We start from the raw sequence: 14,974 nt of genomic DNA on the forward strand, positions 1-14,974 counted from the left end.
CATAAAGTCGAAATTCTTGCATAAAAATATTATCAATTAGCAATCCACATTGCAGAAATCTGCGTTTTGTTTCTACTCTTTTAGCTTTTTACGTCAGTTTTCAAAATAAGTTGAATGACATAGGAAACTGCATTTCAGGAATTAGGGTCAACAGTTAAGCTTAACTATATATATATATATATATATATATAGGTAAGCTAATAAGTTAATTAAATATAAGATTTATGCACATGTGATAGTTTTTAACAGCTTTCATATAATAATAATAATAGTAAACAATATAATAAGTATAACAGTAAAACCGCGAGAATATACGATAATAAATTAAAACAGATCAACTGTCGAAAAAACAACGATTAAAATACTTGAAGTTGTTTGTAACAAACTCATCGAGTTAGTGTCGCAGCTATGGAATGTTCACCATTACGCCTATGATAAACTAACCAATGTTTGCCACTAAAAATTCGCTAGGCATCTTTGAATTGTGCGCTCGATGTTACGCCGGTGATCTTAGCGCTGAATAAATATATTATAACCCATATGCGATTGATGAAGCACGGTCTATAAGATCACGAATCGAAGGGAAGGATTTTCTGAACTATCTAGGAGCACTTGCGGTTGGAAAGTCTCTCCCCTTCAAGTTAAAATGTTAAGATGTTGCCCAGAGTGTTCCTAGAGGATGGTGGACTTGGCTTCCGAGCGCAGCTTTCTCACACGTTCCCCGCCCACGATTAAGGCAACATCGAAATAGTTGGCCCACAGCATCAGGTGGTCAGCAAAAGCAACAGAGAGAAGCGGTGCTGAGGTCAGCATAAAGATGTGTCACTGTGCAATTAGCATATTTAATTGCGGCAATATGAACTGCAAGTCATTCATTTGGTAACGGTGCAAGCTGCAGCGATTCTCGTGTTTTCAATCAGCAGGTCGCCACATAATAGCGCCGGACTTAACGGCATGAGAACTGCGTTGTAACACTGCTTATCTGGAACAGAATGGCGACGATGACGGACTCAAGGAGAGCAGCGCATGTCTCAGTGACTAGTTTGAAAAAGAAGGTTTGTGCTTTTATGACTACGAGAGCTGCTTCGACGAAGACGCGGTCTCTCGATATTGAGACTTCTTTATCGGCATCGATCAATTTAATACTTAGTTTGAGGGGTGCCCAGCGACAAAGTCACACCCAGCAGAAAGCCAAGGACCCGCAGAAAGCATCGTTATTGGTGTACATGACTTTCAAAAACCTACTAGGTGACGCTGTAAGCGGTCGCAAGGCCAGTTACAGCCAAAACGGATTAAGTCGGAATAGTGCAAAGACCGGTGCTATTGTACAGAATGGTTATGCGGGCAGCGGTGGCTAGGCTAAGAATGCTGGTGAGTGTGCATTTGTAAACGTGCATCGTCGAGATGCACGCCTGCTCCTTCTGCCGAAGAACGAAGGCGAACGGTTAGCCAAAAAAGTTGTATCTGCGTTGCTTGCGAGAGGGTCACTATTCTAAAAATGTGCAGAAAGCGTAACGTGCGAAAACTGCTAGGATTTATAAGATACTATGTACGCATGCGGTAAGCACTACAACTGTCCTGGTGGGTGGTCGTGATAGGGGATTGCTGCCTACTGGCTCGTTGAGGTCCGACGTGGTACTCGCATATGAAGTGTAACTACATTTCTACTCGATAATGGCTCACAGAAAAATTTTATTTCTGCCCTTCTCACTAACACTTCAGCTGCACTTTTTTGGTTTCGAATCGCTTTGTCCGCGTGTGTTTGGACACGAGTCGTCAAAGCAGCGCCGATTAACCGCGATTGGGTCTAAGGTAAGGGCATGAGATCATAGTACTGACATCAGTGATTTACACGATAGCCACGAGCTTTCCCCCTACGCCATCGAGTGAGCTACGTACTAGCTAGCTTCATTCGATTTGGCCGCGCGAGTTGATGGAGGCCAAACTGTTATTGAACGCAGCGGATTCGCTTCGTGTGTTGGACGGTTGCCGAAGCGAATTGGCGGATAGCACGCTGACGGTAGGTTCGCGCTTTGGCTGCATAGGTCGGTGCTGCTGAACGAACTAGACATGGTGGCTTAGTGATCACAGTGACAGCCTCTGACTCGGAGCCGTTCTTTGTTGTAGAGTCAGTGGGCGTACAACCTCGATCAAGCAGTTGATGATTTCATTGCTGTGACTGACCGGGTTAAGGTCAGCATCGTGCTGTTGGATCACGGACGCTATCAAGTGCAACTCAACTTGAAATAATCCGTAACATCCTTGAAGCTTAATATCGCAATAGCATCTTGACAGCTGAAAGCAAGGCGTATGGCAGGCGATGGGGGGCTGAAGCACGAATATTTAAAAGAAATAACAAAAGGCTTTGCGGAGAAAGTACTGCTGAATGAAATCCTGAAAGATTTTGTGCCATATTAGTCATCAGTCATAGTCATTAGCCACGTAAAGTGTCGGATTGTGTAAAACCCGTGTTTAATGCATCTTTTGCAGCTAAAGGAAGATATCGCTAAATGACTGCATTCCATAAGCTTGCTTTCTTGTCTGTTATTTCTTTCTGTGTTGTTCCTTGTCTGTTCTCTCTGACCAAATTTCAGAGGTACGATGTTGTGTAGGCCGGGAATATTAGCAAAGCGCACCTGGGGATTCAAGTGCATCCATAGCAGCAAAATTATATGTGCTTTCTATGGTTTGTTGATAAAAAGGAATTTATTGACGTAGAAGATAGCCTAACAAATGACGTCCATTTCGTTCTGCGTGATGGATAGTCATCACAGTTATTTGGGAGCATGCTAAAATATATAAAGGTAGTTACCCCAAAAGCCGGCCCTAAGATCCGTATAGATTTATACATAGATGATCTTCTGATAGAGCCAATACAGCAACGGATGCTGTCCGGTTAATGACAAGAGGTGGAGGCGATTCTACAAGAATCTGCGATATCGATAAGGAAGTTTCTAAATATTTGTTCTAAACTCTGCCGGCTAATGGGAATATTCTCAGAAAGAACCGACGTACTAGTCCGAACGCAGGAATGGTGGTCAGAATGGCAAACCAAAACGAGATGTCTTAATTGTTCACCCGCATAACATGTAATGGATCGTTGTTAGTGCATCTTCGACGATGTGGAAACTTATGGGTGTATGCGCAACGCTCTACGACGCACATACGTTCGTGATGGTCTTGAAGTAAGTACTTTAGAGGACAAATTTCATTTTAATTATGTTGGACACGACGTTGGCACCAGAACTGCCTAAGCGTTAACCAGAGGAGTTCAAGGCACTGAGGTGCCGGAACCTTTGGTTGGCGAGCAGGCAAAGCAAGTCAGGCGCCTTTTGTGTTGTAAGCAGTAAAGCTTACGTTTCTGCCGTTTGTTTTGAGTTTGTAGGTGTCGACGGTCAGCTAGAGTGTTGCTGGTGGCGGCCAAGGCTGATTTGTCATCACTGAAGTAACTCAAGAGATTGACAATTCCCAAAAAGGATCTGGTAGCAGTTACGCTCGTGGTATATTTATTATGAAAGATAAGAATTTGTTTGGAGCTTGGGGCTATACCGGTCATCTTGGGCCAACCTGAGAGATCGGTGCGCAAAATACTGGAGCATTCGATACCGGCGCATGGTTTCAGTCCCCCAGTGAAACGAATTTGACTTACCATCACCAGGTGTTATAATTAGCAAGCTCAACGATACGCGCTTACAGTAGAAAAGCCCCGAACTTTTATCACAGTCATATGACGCTTATACAACGTTCAAGGATGGTACCGTAACGTTCAACTCGTTACCCAAAGCGAAACTGCTTGTGACGTGCGGAAAAGGCCCACCCGAACTAACTTCTCGTCGCTGAGCATTTGGTTCGCGTTGCTGTTTAAACCCAGTGGATGGTAGTGCAGTTCAAACAAAAGTCCTCTAACAAGAGTCGACGATAAGAGCACTGACAGCAGGTAGATTAGTTTAGCAAAAGAGTGGCTGCTTGTAGAGGTGCAAACACGTTGCTTAGGGGTAGTGGCCGCGAGTCCCAAATGTGGCCATGGGTCGATGAGACCGGGGGTAGCTGCTTTCGATCCCTTTGTTAACTCGGTTCGAGTTGGGGGTAGATTACAGTTTGCTGATGAAGCGCCCTGAGATATAGCACTTTATATTGCTGTGGGATAAAACACTCACTAAGCTACACATTGCTGAACCGCCGCCGGCGTATGAAGATGGACGCGGTACTTAACAAGTTGGGATATAGACGTTGAATCGTATAAGTGCAAACGTTAGTCAAGTTGTTGATCCACAGCTGCATAAGTTCTTGAGCTCAATGACAAATATTAAGGCCGGGAAGCTCTGTTTCCAGTAAAGCGCACGCAGATGCCGTTCCAGTCGTTTCAAATATCGGAAATCGACTATTTCGGGCCGTTGGAGGTACCTATCATGGATAGAGTCAAAATGGTCAAGATGGCTCTGTTTAGGTGTTCCGCAGTGTTGGCTATACCTCTCGAAGTAATCGAAGACTTGATGGTGAATTCATATATAGCGGCCATCGCAGATCTTCGTCGTTGTACGAAGTTACAGCTAAATTTGTTTCGGACACCGCATTTCTTTTCAACAAAACCTTAAGATGTCTGGTGGACCTTTGGAAGGCGTTCCGAAGTGAAAAGGTCCACATTTCGGACAACTAAAAGTCATTTAATATATTAATGCCCACGAAGCGCGTGGTAGGGGATTTCGCGAGCTCATTGGTACGGCGAACACGTGCCTGCGGGAGATGCGTAGACTCTCGCTTATGGCTCTGACTACTTCGCTTCATGAGGTCGCTGTTACTATAAATCAGCGGCCTCTCATCCTATTACCAGATAAAGCAAACAACCCAAAGACCTTGTAACCATCCATGTTCCTTGCTCGACGAGTCCGTAACGCTGCCATCTGGTCACTCTATCAATGGTGGTGGAGGTCAGGATAGCCTTGTTCAGTTATGGCGCCAAGCTATACTAGGTAGGTTTAAGAAACAATGAAAGGAAAAATTCTTGTTAGTGCTTTACACGGCTCACGAGCGCCAGTTAGGGAACCAAGTGTCGCTAGCTACTAGAGACACCGTGCTGATTCAGCAAGACGGATCTCCAAGAGCTTTCAAGCAATTGGAAAAGATTTAACAAATGGTATTAAACCAAGGCCGTGTTGTGCGTATATTTAGGGTGCTTATCGATAACGGGCCTAAAGTGACGAAATCTAATATTGCTAGATTGCTGTGGCCGCGTTTTGGTAGAATTACACGGGAACAAAACTGACTGCGATTGTTATGATCCCTACACCGATAATGTGCTACCAACTACCAAAATCATAGCGTGGAATAATAGCGTCATATGCGCTACTACCAGTGCGCTTTATAAAGTTTTGGCACACTTACGGGCAAGAGAGGGCCTCTAGAGGTATTCCAAACAATTGTTAGTCAATTCTTTGTAATACCCCTACAGGGCGATGAAGTTGACTTTCAACTGTAGCGTTGTCAGTCGTTCCCTGTTTCAAGGCAGCATTGAACTGGTTACCCCACAGCGACAGGCGGTCGGTAAAAGCAACAAACAGAAGCGGTGCTTATGCAATTAACAAGTTCAATTGTGGAAAATGAAACTGTAGATTACTTGCATCACGACGGTGTAAATTGCCAACAATTTCCATGTTTTTAATTAGAGTTCGCAACGGCAGTTGAGCAGCATCGGGTTTATTATATCGTGGCTCATTTTTCACTAATCGCCGATTTGCTCAACGCGTGTGACCTACGTTTATATTCAATACAGTGTTCAATTCGTTATCTAATCTATGTACTGCTAACGCCGCAACAGGAATAGTTGTATTATTATTACCTGAAAAAGTCCCCGCGCTCTTTTTAGTGAATAGAAAACACCACATTTCTTATTTTTGTGACAGTAAGTGATCATCATGTTTTGTATCTTCTATCCGCTGTTCACGCCGTTCGTCTGTCTTCATACCTGACTGATATAACGCTTCAAGATTTTTCTTCTTTAAAGTCTTCCGACTCCGTGTTGGGTTTTTGATCCGTGTCGAAGGTGAAGCCACGAAGGTAACTGGTCAGTAAGCAGAAGAAGTGAGAATATGTCGACATAATGTCTAGAGTATACGAAGTGTGTTTAATGTTCGTTTAATGTTCAGGAGGGCAGATTTAGCAACGTTTGCTGTAAGCGGCCTCGCATAGTCATAGAACACGACGACTCGACCTCGTTTGTCAGGTCTTTTTTCTTAAATAGCTTGGTTGACTCGATGCGATTAGACAAAAAAGTATTTCGATCAACTGTCTGATTCCTGGGAGGCAGTTCCCAATCAATAAATCCTTCGCAGTCTCACCAAACGCAACGCATCACCTTTTTTTGGATACAGATTTGTTTGGACCCTAAGCCTCAGCTTCACTGCTGGAACCACTCATTCCGATTTCTGGCTTATGCTGAAGTGCAGACATCATTTCCCATTACCAATGACAGATTTACGAAATAAATCATATTCAAAACACACCCGATATTGGACGAAATGTTAAGATGCAGCTTTAAGTCGTAATTCCTTGTTGGATTTAGGGAGTTCATGGAGTATCCAGGCTCCAAGTTTCTGTGTACCCTCGAGAAACTTGGTATAGTTAATGATGGACGAATGGCTGGAACCCATCTTCTCAGTCGATTCCCGAATTATGTTGTGGCCGCCGTCCTTTAAGAGTGCTTTTCGATGGTCATCATAAAAAAAAATGGTTCAAAATGAAGGGCATCCGCTAGGTTTGGAACTCCGGTTTCAAACTTAGCAAATCATTTTAGTTATTTAGCCGTAGTCTGGTTACCCCATACAAAGCAAATATCCCGAGCTATTTCGGTACTTTGCGTTTTGGGCTCGACGAAATGCATGAAACCGAAGGTGTTGAAAATACACTTTTTTTATTGGGAACATCAGTTTCTGAAAAGTTCTTTCAAGTTGAAATTGCACCTATAACATAATATCGTTTCAACACGCTGATAGAGCAGAAAAAAAGGTCTTGAACGGTATACCAGGAGTGAACATTAAGTTAACGGAAATGGGAAAGAAAATAAAGACACAAGAGCTTTCTTTCCTAGCTAATATTATCATGAAAGATGTTCTAGAACTATCATTCAACGTTGATTTCCGGCAATAATTCTTATAATTATTGTAACCCTGCTTTATTGACACACATGTGTATGCATATGCCCATATCGGAAGATTTGAACCGATGACGCCGTAGACTCCCCTTATAACCACCTTCTCTCCCAATTGCTTGACCCAGTGCCAATTTTCATTATCTGAGTCATTTAATGAGCTGTATAAATCAGTTTATTCCCTCCCTATCGATGACTGCAAGAAGTAGCAACTATGACATCAAGTATTTCCACTGATGGCTGTTGTTATGATATGAGCTTCCAAATCACCATGCCTTCAACAATATGACTGACACAACACAAATTAATCGCACATGTCCAGATTACAAGAAAAATTGGGATTTTATTTTTAATTCAGCTTCGCAGTAAGCCACGATATACACAATACTACTGTATATGTATTATTCCTATGTATATATTATATATTGTATCTATGTGTATATTAATTAGGTGCAACATTGAATCAGACGGCGCTTATAGCCAATTCCCAGAAATAGTGGTCTGGACTACGTTAATGACCGAGAGTTTTCCTCCTCTATTGTTAAATCTGAGACTTTCAACTTCTAAGTTTTATCTGGCTATAGTTTTGGCTTCTGTTTTTGCCGATGTTGTCACTAGTTTTTTTTTTAATTATGAAAGATGAGAACTTACAGGCATGCTTTCACATTCGTTAGAATTTCAACATTAGCCAACAAAAGGACTATCGTTTATTAATAATTAGGAAAATAAGGAATTAAGGAAAATTAGGTAATATTATGAGTATTAATACTTGCTGGTGTGGTTACTATGCTGTTTCATAGGCTTGTTGGAGAAGTCCCAGATAAGTCAGCAGGGTTTACTTCGGTTAGACTCCTAATCGAAACAAGAGGATTTGTTCATATACAGTAAATAACTGAATATGCTAAAAAAATAAAGAACGATATTTAGGTAAGACGAATGCAGGATAAACTGTGAGAGGTGAAAATCAAAGAGTGTATAGCTCGATGATATTACGTGTTGATGATAATATTTATAAAGCGTTCAAGTAACTTATATCATGGCAACGCCAGCGAATTTCTCGTGGTATCGGCGTCAGATCACATTTAATTTAGTCAATTGCTTTCAAGCAGGTCGATAATGATGTTTTGGTCATCCGTGGATTCGGTCTATCAAATTAACAGACGACAACGTTTGAGCTTTATATGAGAATAGTAACGAGTGGTCCTATCCCATGGTATTTGTTGGGGTATTATTCTGACAGCTTCAGTTCAAAGGAATCTCATTAACGAACACAGGGTGGCTGAAATGGGTATGTCAATGCACACAATACGGAAGAGAAATCGAGCAACATATTATCATTAGCAAAGGTATCTACTGCAATGCATAGTAATGGAGCATTTTGGTAATCTTCGTAACAAGCCGATCTGGACAATGGTTTCTATATTATGGCGAAGTTTTTTTATGCTATTAAAAAAACAATGCAAAAATATGCGTTCTGCACATTCTACGTAGAGGCTTGTCTTGTACTTGCTTTTCTATAATTAACGTGCTAATCAGATGAAGCCACCCAAAAATTTCACGTATTATCGAATTTTATTGATGATAGCGTAACAAACTAAAATCTACACGCGGCTTGTTTTTATGTGAATGATATTTCTCTCTGATTGATAGCAAATGTGATGGCATTGTCGCTAGACAAGAAGGATCTTCAACTACTGTGAGAGGAAAGGTACTTGCTGAGATGTGTGATACAATGGCCGATTCTTACAACTTATATGGACAGTTAAACCATTACACACAATTCAGCCGCCGTCTGATTTCGTTTACTTCCGCTCAAGAACAGACAGATAATTCTGATGTAGTATAGCTAATTGTCATTGCTTTCATCTATGCGATGGCAAGGAGTTACAGTTACAATGCATTGTTGTGAGCTCTAATGTGAATTGGAGTGATGCTGATGGTTTTGTGACTATACCTGAACTCGTAATAAAGCTAAGAAAATATTCCACAAAAGAGCAAGGGACTTTTATAGTCAGACTCATACAAAAAAGCTATAGCGAAAAGAAACTGCTAACTGGGTTGGAATATCGAAGTATGTAATCAACAAAGTAGCTCAGAGTGTGGAAGATAGGGTGCTTCTGTAATCAAAAAGAATAAAAAAACAAAAATCGAAAACGATACACAATGTAACGTGGAGAGATGGTCATACTCAATTAAATTCATAATGGATTCCCAACTACCGCAGAAAGCGGCAGAGCGTGGCATCACTGTACTAATAAGAATACCCCGACATTGTATACAAATTTGCGGTTTTAACTGCCGTAAATCAAGCAAAAAATCGGCTAAGTTCGATAGTTGAAGGTTGGAAAGGGATCCGTTTTTCAGATTTCGGGTAGTAGTGCTCACCATGATCATAAATGTTTCGTCAAAATATACCAGGAGTCGTATATAATTTCGCAGGTCCAACATTTCAGCAAAATAATGGTATGCGCCGTGACTTTCATCCCCCCCCCCCGGTGAGGTCATTCAGGTGAACATGCCGCCCTACTATGGAAATGCTTCTTGTATGGGGACTATGTGTTCATGCGTGGTAAGTCACATGTCATATGACAAAATGTCTCTGAAGTACTTACCGCTGGTAGTATTAGGGCTTTGCCGTAGTCTCAAAATTCGCCCGACTCGAATCCGATCAGGAATGTCAAAGAGCGAATCAGCGAACTATGAGGTTCTGACAGCTCAAGGATACGATGCCTCAAGTGCCACCAATACTCACCGCCTTGCGCAGGTTTTTTAGTCTAGAAGTACTTGTGCACCAACCAAACACACTAACAGTTACTAAATGAGTTTTAAAAAATAAAGTTGGCCATTGCATTAACTTTGCATAATTAATTACATCCTATGCAGTAATCATACGGGTATTGATACTGGACCTTTTTTAGGTGTTTTTGATTTCCATTTCCTCCAATGAAAGTGACTATTGTGCTAATAACGATAGCCCTTATATATTATACCAGTGCTTTGAAGTACATACTAATGTAATAACAAGACTTTACAAGGAGCTGTTTTCTAACTCATATCGAATTCTAAGGTGCAACACAGGAATGAAGTCTAATATAGTGGTTAATTACTTGTAAATTCAATATGTACTTTTCCGAGGGAGGTAAATCTGGAGAGATTTCAAGCAGATCATGCCAAACTCGGAAATTAACTTTAATTTTCTGAACTTTTACTTTAAAAAAATTTCCTCTACTAGTATAAATCGCGTGTGTGCGCTTAGTGCGCACGAATTAGCAATCCAATCGAGTCGTTGCATCAACCCGATGCTAAAGCCTTCTTTGTATTTGTTTTTTAATTTTGCTCAGACTTGAGAACTTCGACTTACTTGATAACAATGCAATACAGAGTCTTCAATGAGTTGAAGTTAGGTTTTTTAGTGATAAACTTATCTGAGAGGATGCCGATTTCGGACAATTAAAGCAAACTATAAAGAAATAAAACGAAATTTGACGAACTTTGCAAGCTATCTGGTGTTCAATAGTCAGACAAACAGCAGAAAAGAATTTGCCTAAATTTTGAATCCTATTTGTCCACTCAGAAAAGATAATGAAAAGAACATTATATGCCCATGTAGCATGAGATACGATAATTTTAATTTCTTTGTAGAGTTTGAAACTTTTCACCACCAATATGCTCGCAAAGTAGTATCATTGTAGTATTATGACCATCAATTTCTAATATAGGACAAGGAGGGAATCCAATCATGTTAACGCTCGTAAAACATAAATTTGCAATGAGCTAAAGTCGCAAAATTGAACCATTTGATCAATTTCTGAGTTTCGGCGGGGGTCGAGCCTAGGTTTTTATAATTGTAACTCTAGGGCCATCGCCACTGCTGCAATGAAACCAGCGTAATGTACCGTCCTGTATCTATAAACTAAGTATATGCCTGTAAAATTATTATAACTAGAATGTAAAGTGAAACTTCATTAGATCCAAATAACTAAGATCTGTAACGTAACTTGTAGTGCAATTATTCAAATCTGAGTTAGTCTCCGTTATGCATTATGTATGACGTGGAATTTTAATCTACCCATGAATGTCTGTCGGTTTATTAACTCGTTTTATGAATTAATGAAGAGGATAGTTCTCACTAAAAACTAGTGACTGCAATTTCGGTTCTATGAAAAACAATACATATAGAGGTAAGAAAAAGATGATATAATTTGCTCCCAAATCGTGTATCCGAGTAATGAAGGCGCTTACTGCAAAATAGCAACATGCAACTTCATATGGGCAACCAAACTGTGGATAACCGCATTTTGTACGTAGAAGTTGATATTCTCTAATTGCCTAGAAAAAAAACAACGCAGTAAAGGTTTGAAAACTCAGCATTCGGTATGAGTCAGAAATAAATGCACATAATGTCGCTTGTGTTTGAAAAACTTTTCATTTATTTGACAAAGCCTGGGTATATATCGTTTCATTTAAAGCTGTTGCATTTAGTAGCATAGTTCATAACGCTTTCTGCTGCTGAGTTTTAAAAACCCTAATAAAAGATGTCATCAGGGTATCATTGTTAGAAGACGATCTTATGCTAATTAGCTTATCGTTGGTGAACTTCTTATGGACATATGGCCTTTCGGAAATCTATTTCATTTATTGTGTAGGATTGCTTGATTATTTCCGTAGTTGCTTATTTTCTGGTTGAAAATGAAATCTTTTCGCTGAGGATTTAAGGATACAGCTTTGGCCGGAAATACGAAGGCGGCTGTGCGCGTCAATGATTAACTGTACGTCAATAATAATTCTAACTGGGTAACTTATAACAAGTAATTTATCCGCCTGTAATAATAGCTTTTACAGTCACTTTGTCCTTGCTTTTCATATATACAAGATATACACTTATTATATACCAGTATACTTTGCCACTTTAACAGACTAAAAACATTTACACGTGCCCCAAGTCAGGAGGATCGAATTGAACGTAGACTAAATGTAGAAGCTTATATTTTTGTTTTTTTATATTTATTATTTACTATATATGTACGAGCGGTTACTAAGATAAATCTCATTATGTATGCTCACTGTCACAACTTTTTCTAAGTTACCACAGGTACACCCTTATTTGGGTTTTGGAAATCCACCATAGGTAAAACTGAATTTCTGCCAGTAAAAGCCGTAAACGCGGAAGCGAAGCACGCGACTTCCAACAGTGGCCGCATACGAAACTAGTACTGTGAAAATCCTTAACGATTCTGTTGGGGAAAGCCAGTCTGTGTTTTAAAACGTTAGCATTAATACCAGGGCTTGTCCGCATTGTGTGTGAAAAACCTGTGGCCGATGAACGTAAAGAGCAGTGCTGAATACGGAATGGCACTAACATACGCCAAAGTGCAAGCAGCAGACATGAAGGCGAACTAAATGCTGAGTATGTGCACTCATCGCATACACGGGGGCACATAATCAATGGTCATTGGTTATTACTCAACAAGTTTACATGCTAAACGTATATATTTACAAAAACAATTACCTAACATCAAGTCCGGAGCTGGAAGTGTGTTTAGTTGACACGTTATAAGCAGTATAAAACCCACTCAGGACCAAATGCAGAGTCCAAATCTGGATGCAGAGTGCATTTTATTAGGTTCCTCGGTTTTTTAATTCCGTCGGCAGGACATTTCAGGAGTATTACAAACAAGTAACGAAGGTTGACTCATACGTACGCCGTTAAAAAGGAAGCAGAAAGTTCAGCCAAGTTATAATGAGTGGTCATCCTACTTTTTGTAGGCTAGACGAAGGCTGCAGAGAAGCAGTTGCATGGGTTGCTTATTCTATACTTGATATGAGAAATGGGACCCTGCATGTTGTTCCTTCAAAATCCCGGCCCTGTTATTTCTTTAAAATATTTTGCACGGTATTCAGGTAACTTTATAGCATAATGGCAAATAGGCACAAGCACTACAAACTGTTCCAACAAGAGCGGAGAATTTGTATTTTGTATTTGGATGAGGGCCAGAAAATCGGGCGTTATTAAAAATAGATTATTATTTATCCCAACACATTCTTATTCTCAAAAGTTTTTTTTAAATAGTGGCAGCTTGACTGCTAGAATTTGCCAATTTCGTCCAATTTCTGGTGGACGACATATTTCAAGTATGCCAATTGTGAAAAGAAAAATTGAACAACTCGTGATGATTGGATCGACTATTATTGTCAACCCATCGATGCTCGCTTCTCTGGGCAGATCAACAACAAATATTGCAGTCGTTCGCAAGACTGTGGCCACGAGTCCGAGAACATACATTCGGTATCCTGTCGGGATATAAAACACATTAAGAAGCAGTATGCAGAATATTCTCACGGAAAATTTATCAATTGCTCCATTGAACATTAAAGCGGGAACAACAGTAAGTGAGGGGTAGGCTTTCTAATAAAAAAAAATCCAATAAAGTTCGGTAATAAAATCCATTTTGATGTTGATGGCTTTATAAGTAGTAAGCCAAAGCATCTGGAATAACGAAAATTTTCATAAGACAGAAGAATGCATTTCAAGCGTGTCATTGTGTGGTGCGGATTTTGGGTTACAGATATAATTGAATCATTCTTCTTGGAAGACGTTGCTGGGAATGCACCAACAGTTAGTGGGAAGTGGTATAGGAGCATTATAACCTAATTCTTTGTGCTTTAAATGAAAGCGAACGAATGTGGATCCCGGAGACATCTGCTTCTAACAGAACGTTTCCATTTGCCACACGTCACGTGACACGTTGACCTTATCGCTCGAAACACTTACTTGTCGTGTAGTCTTCCGTTTGGGTGACGAGAATTGGTTTCTTGTACCGTACTATATAATGCCTTTGAACTTCGTTGTTTAGAATTTGCTGAAGCCAAACCCTTATGTCAACAACCCCACAACCATGTTGGCCTAAAGCAGCAGCTTAGACGTTGTATCACCGGGATTGAACCACTATTATACCAAACCATGGTTAGAAATTTCGCTAAAGAACGCAGATATGTTGACAACAAACCGAAAAAAAGCATATATCAGATTATTGATCCATACAAAGTTCTCGCAGGTCTAATTTATGGTGAAACCAAAGTTTGGTATTAAAGCAAAAAAGCTGAATTTATTTTGAAATATAAATATCCTTAAATTCTCTTGTTGGTACGTCCTATAAAAGCTCTGTTCCGCTACTTCTCTTCGCTAGTTTCTTGCCAAAATCGTTGATAAGGGCAGTGACTGCATCAGTCAAAGTGCCTTGATATGATGTGTAAACCCTTGCCATAATTATCTCTTAACTTGAGCGTACGACATCTTCTTCGAGCTTCAATGTCAAATAGGTCCTATCGAGATATTTGATACAGTCTGAAACGGTGCAATAAGGGTTCAGCTACGTAGTATAATTGCGATAATCGAATGTTTATACCATCAGCTGATTGAAACTTGCTTTTGCTCTCAGGCGCGTCTGTTTCAAAGATATTGATGACCAAATTTCCAGAATTCCCATAGAATATTAGAAATCTACCGAGGAAACCAACAGTTACGGTTCACAACAAAGTTTCAGAAGGTCTCTGCATGGTGTAAGCAATACGAGTATTAAAATCCCTAAATCGGTTCCGGGTTCCTCGCTCGAATGAAACCACTTTTAGAATCTGTCGCGCGTTGTGCGAGGCAATGTTATCTGGAAGTATGAAATATTCTTATCAATATACTGAAGGGCAGAAAAACGACGCGTGTAGCCAACCGTTGCCTTTTTGCGTCTTTTTTTAACACTTTAGGGTATATTTGTTATTTGAATAAGTGCTTGGAGTGGCCTTTTTTAAATATAAGATTAATATCTTTGCCCATTA

At 40.2% G+C, this 14,974-nt stretch overlaps 1 long non-coding RNA gene across 2 annotated transcripts in view; it reads left to right on the plus strand.

Annotated features, from left to right (window-relative positions):
- The first annotated feature begins 321 nt into the window (after nucleotides 1-321).
- LOC111247722 (uncharacterized) overlaps nucleotides 322-14,974 on the plus strand; it is a 35,017-nt gene continuing 20,364 nt past the window's right edge. For both annotated transcript variants that reach the window (XR_015323310.1, XR_015323311.1), the window contains exon 1: nucleotides 322-3,185. This is a non-coding gene — a long non-coding RNA (uncharacterized LOC111247722). The remainder of the gene's footprint in view (nucleotides 3,186-14,974) is intronic.

The sequence above is a fragment of the Varroa destructor genome, unplaced genomic scaffold, assembly GCF_002443255.2.
Source record: "Varroa destructor unplaced genomic scaffold, Vdes_3.0 BEIS01000003.1, whole genome shotgun sequence".
In the NCBI taxonomy this organism is placed as follows: domain Eukaryota; kingdom Metazoa; phylum Arthropoda; class Arachnida; order Mesostigmata; family Varroidae; genus Varroa; species Varroa destructor.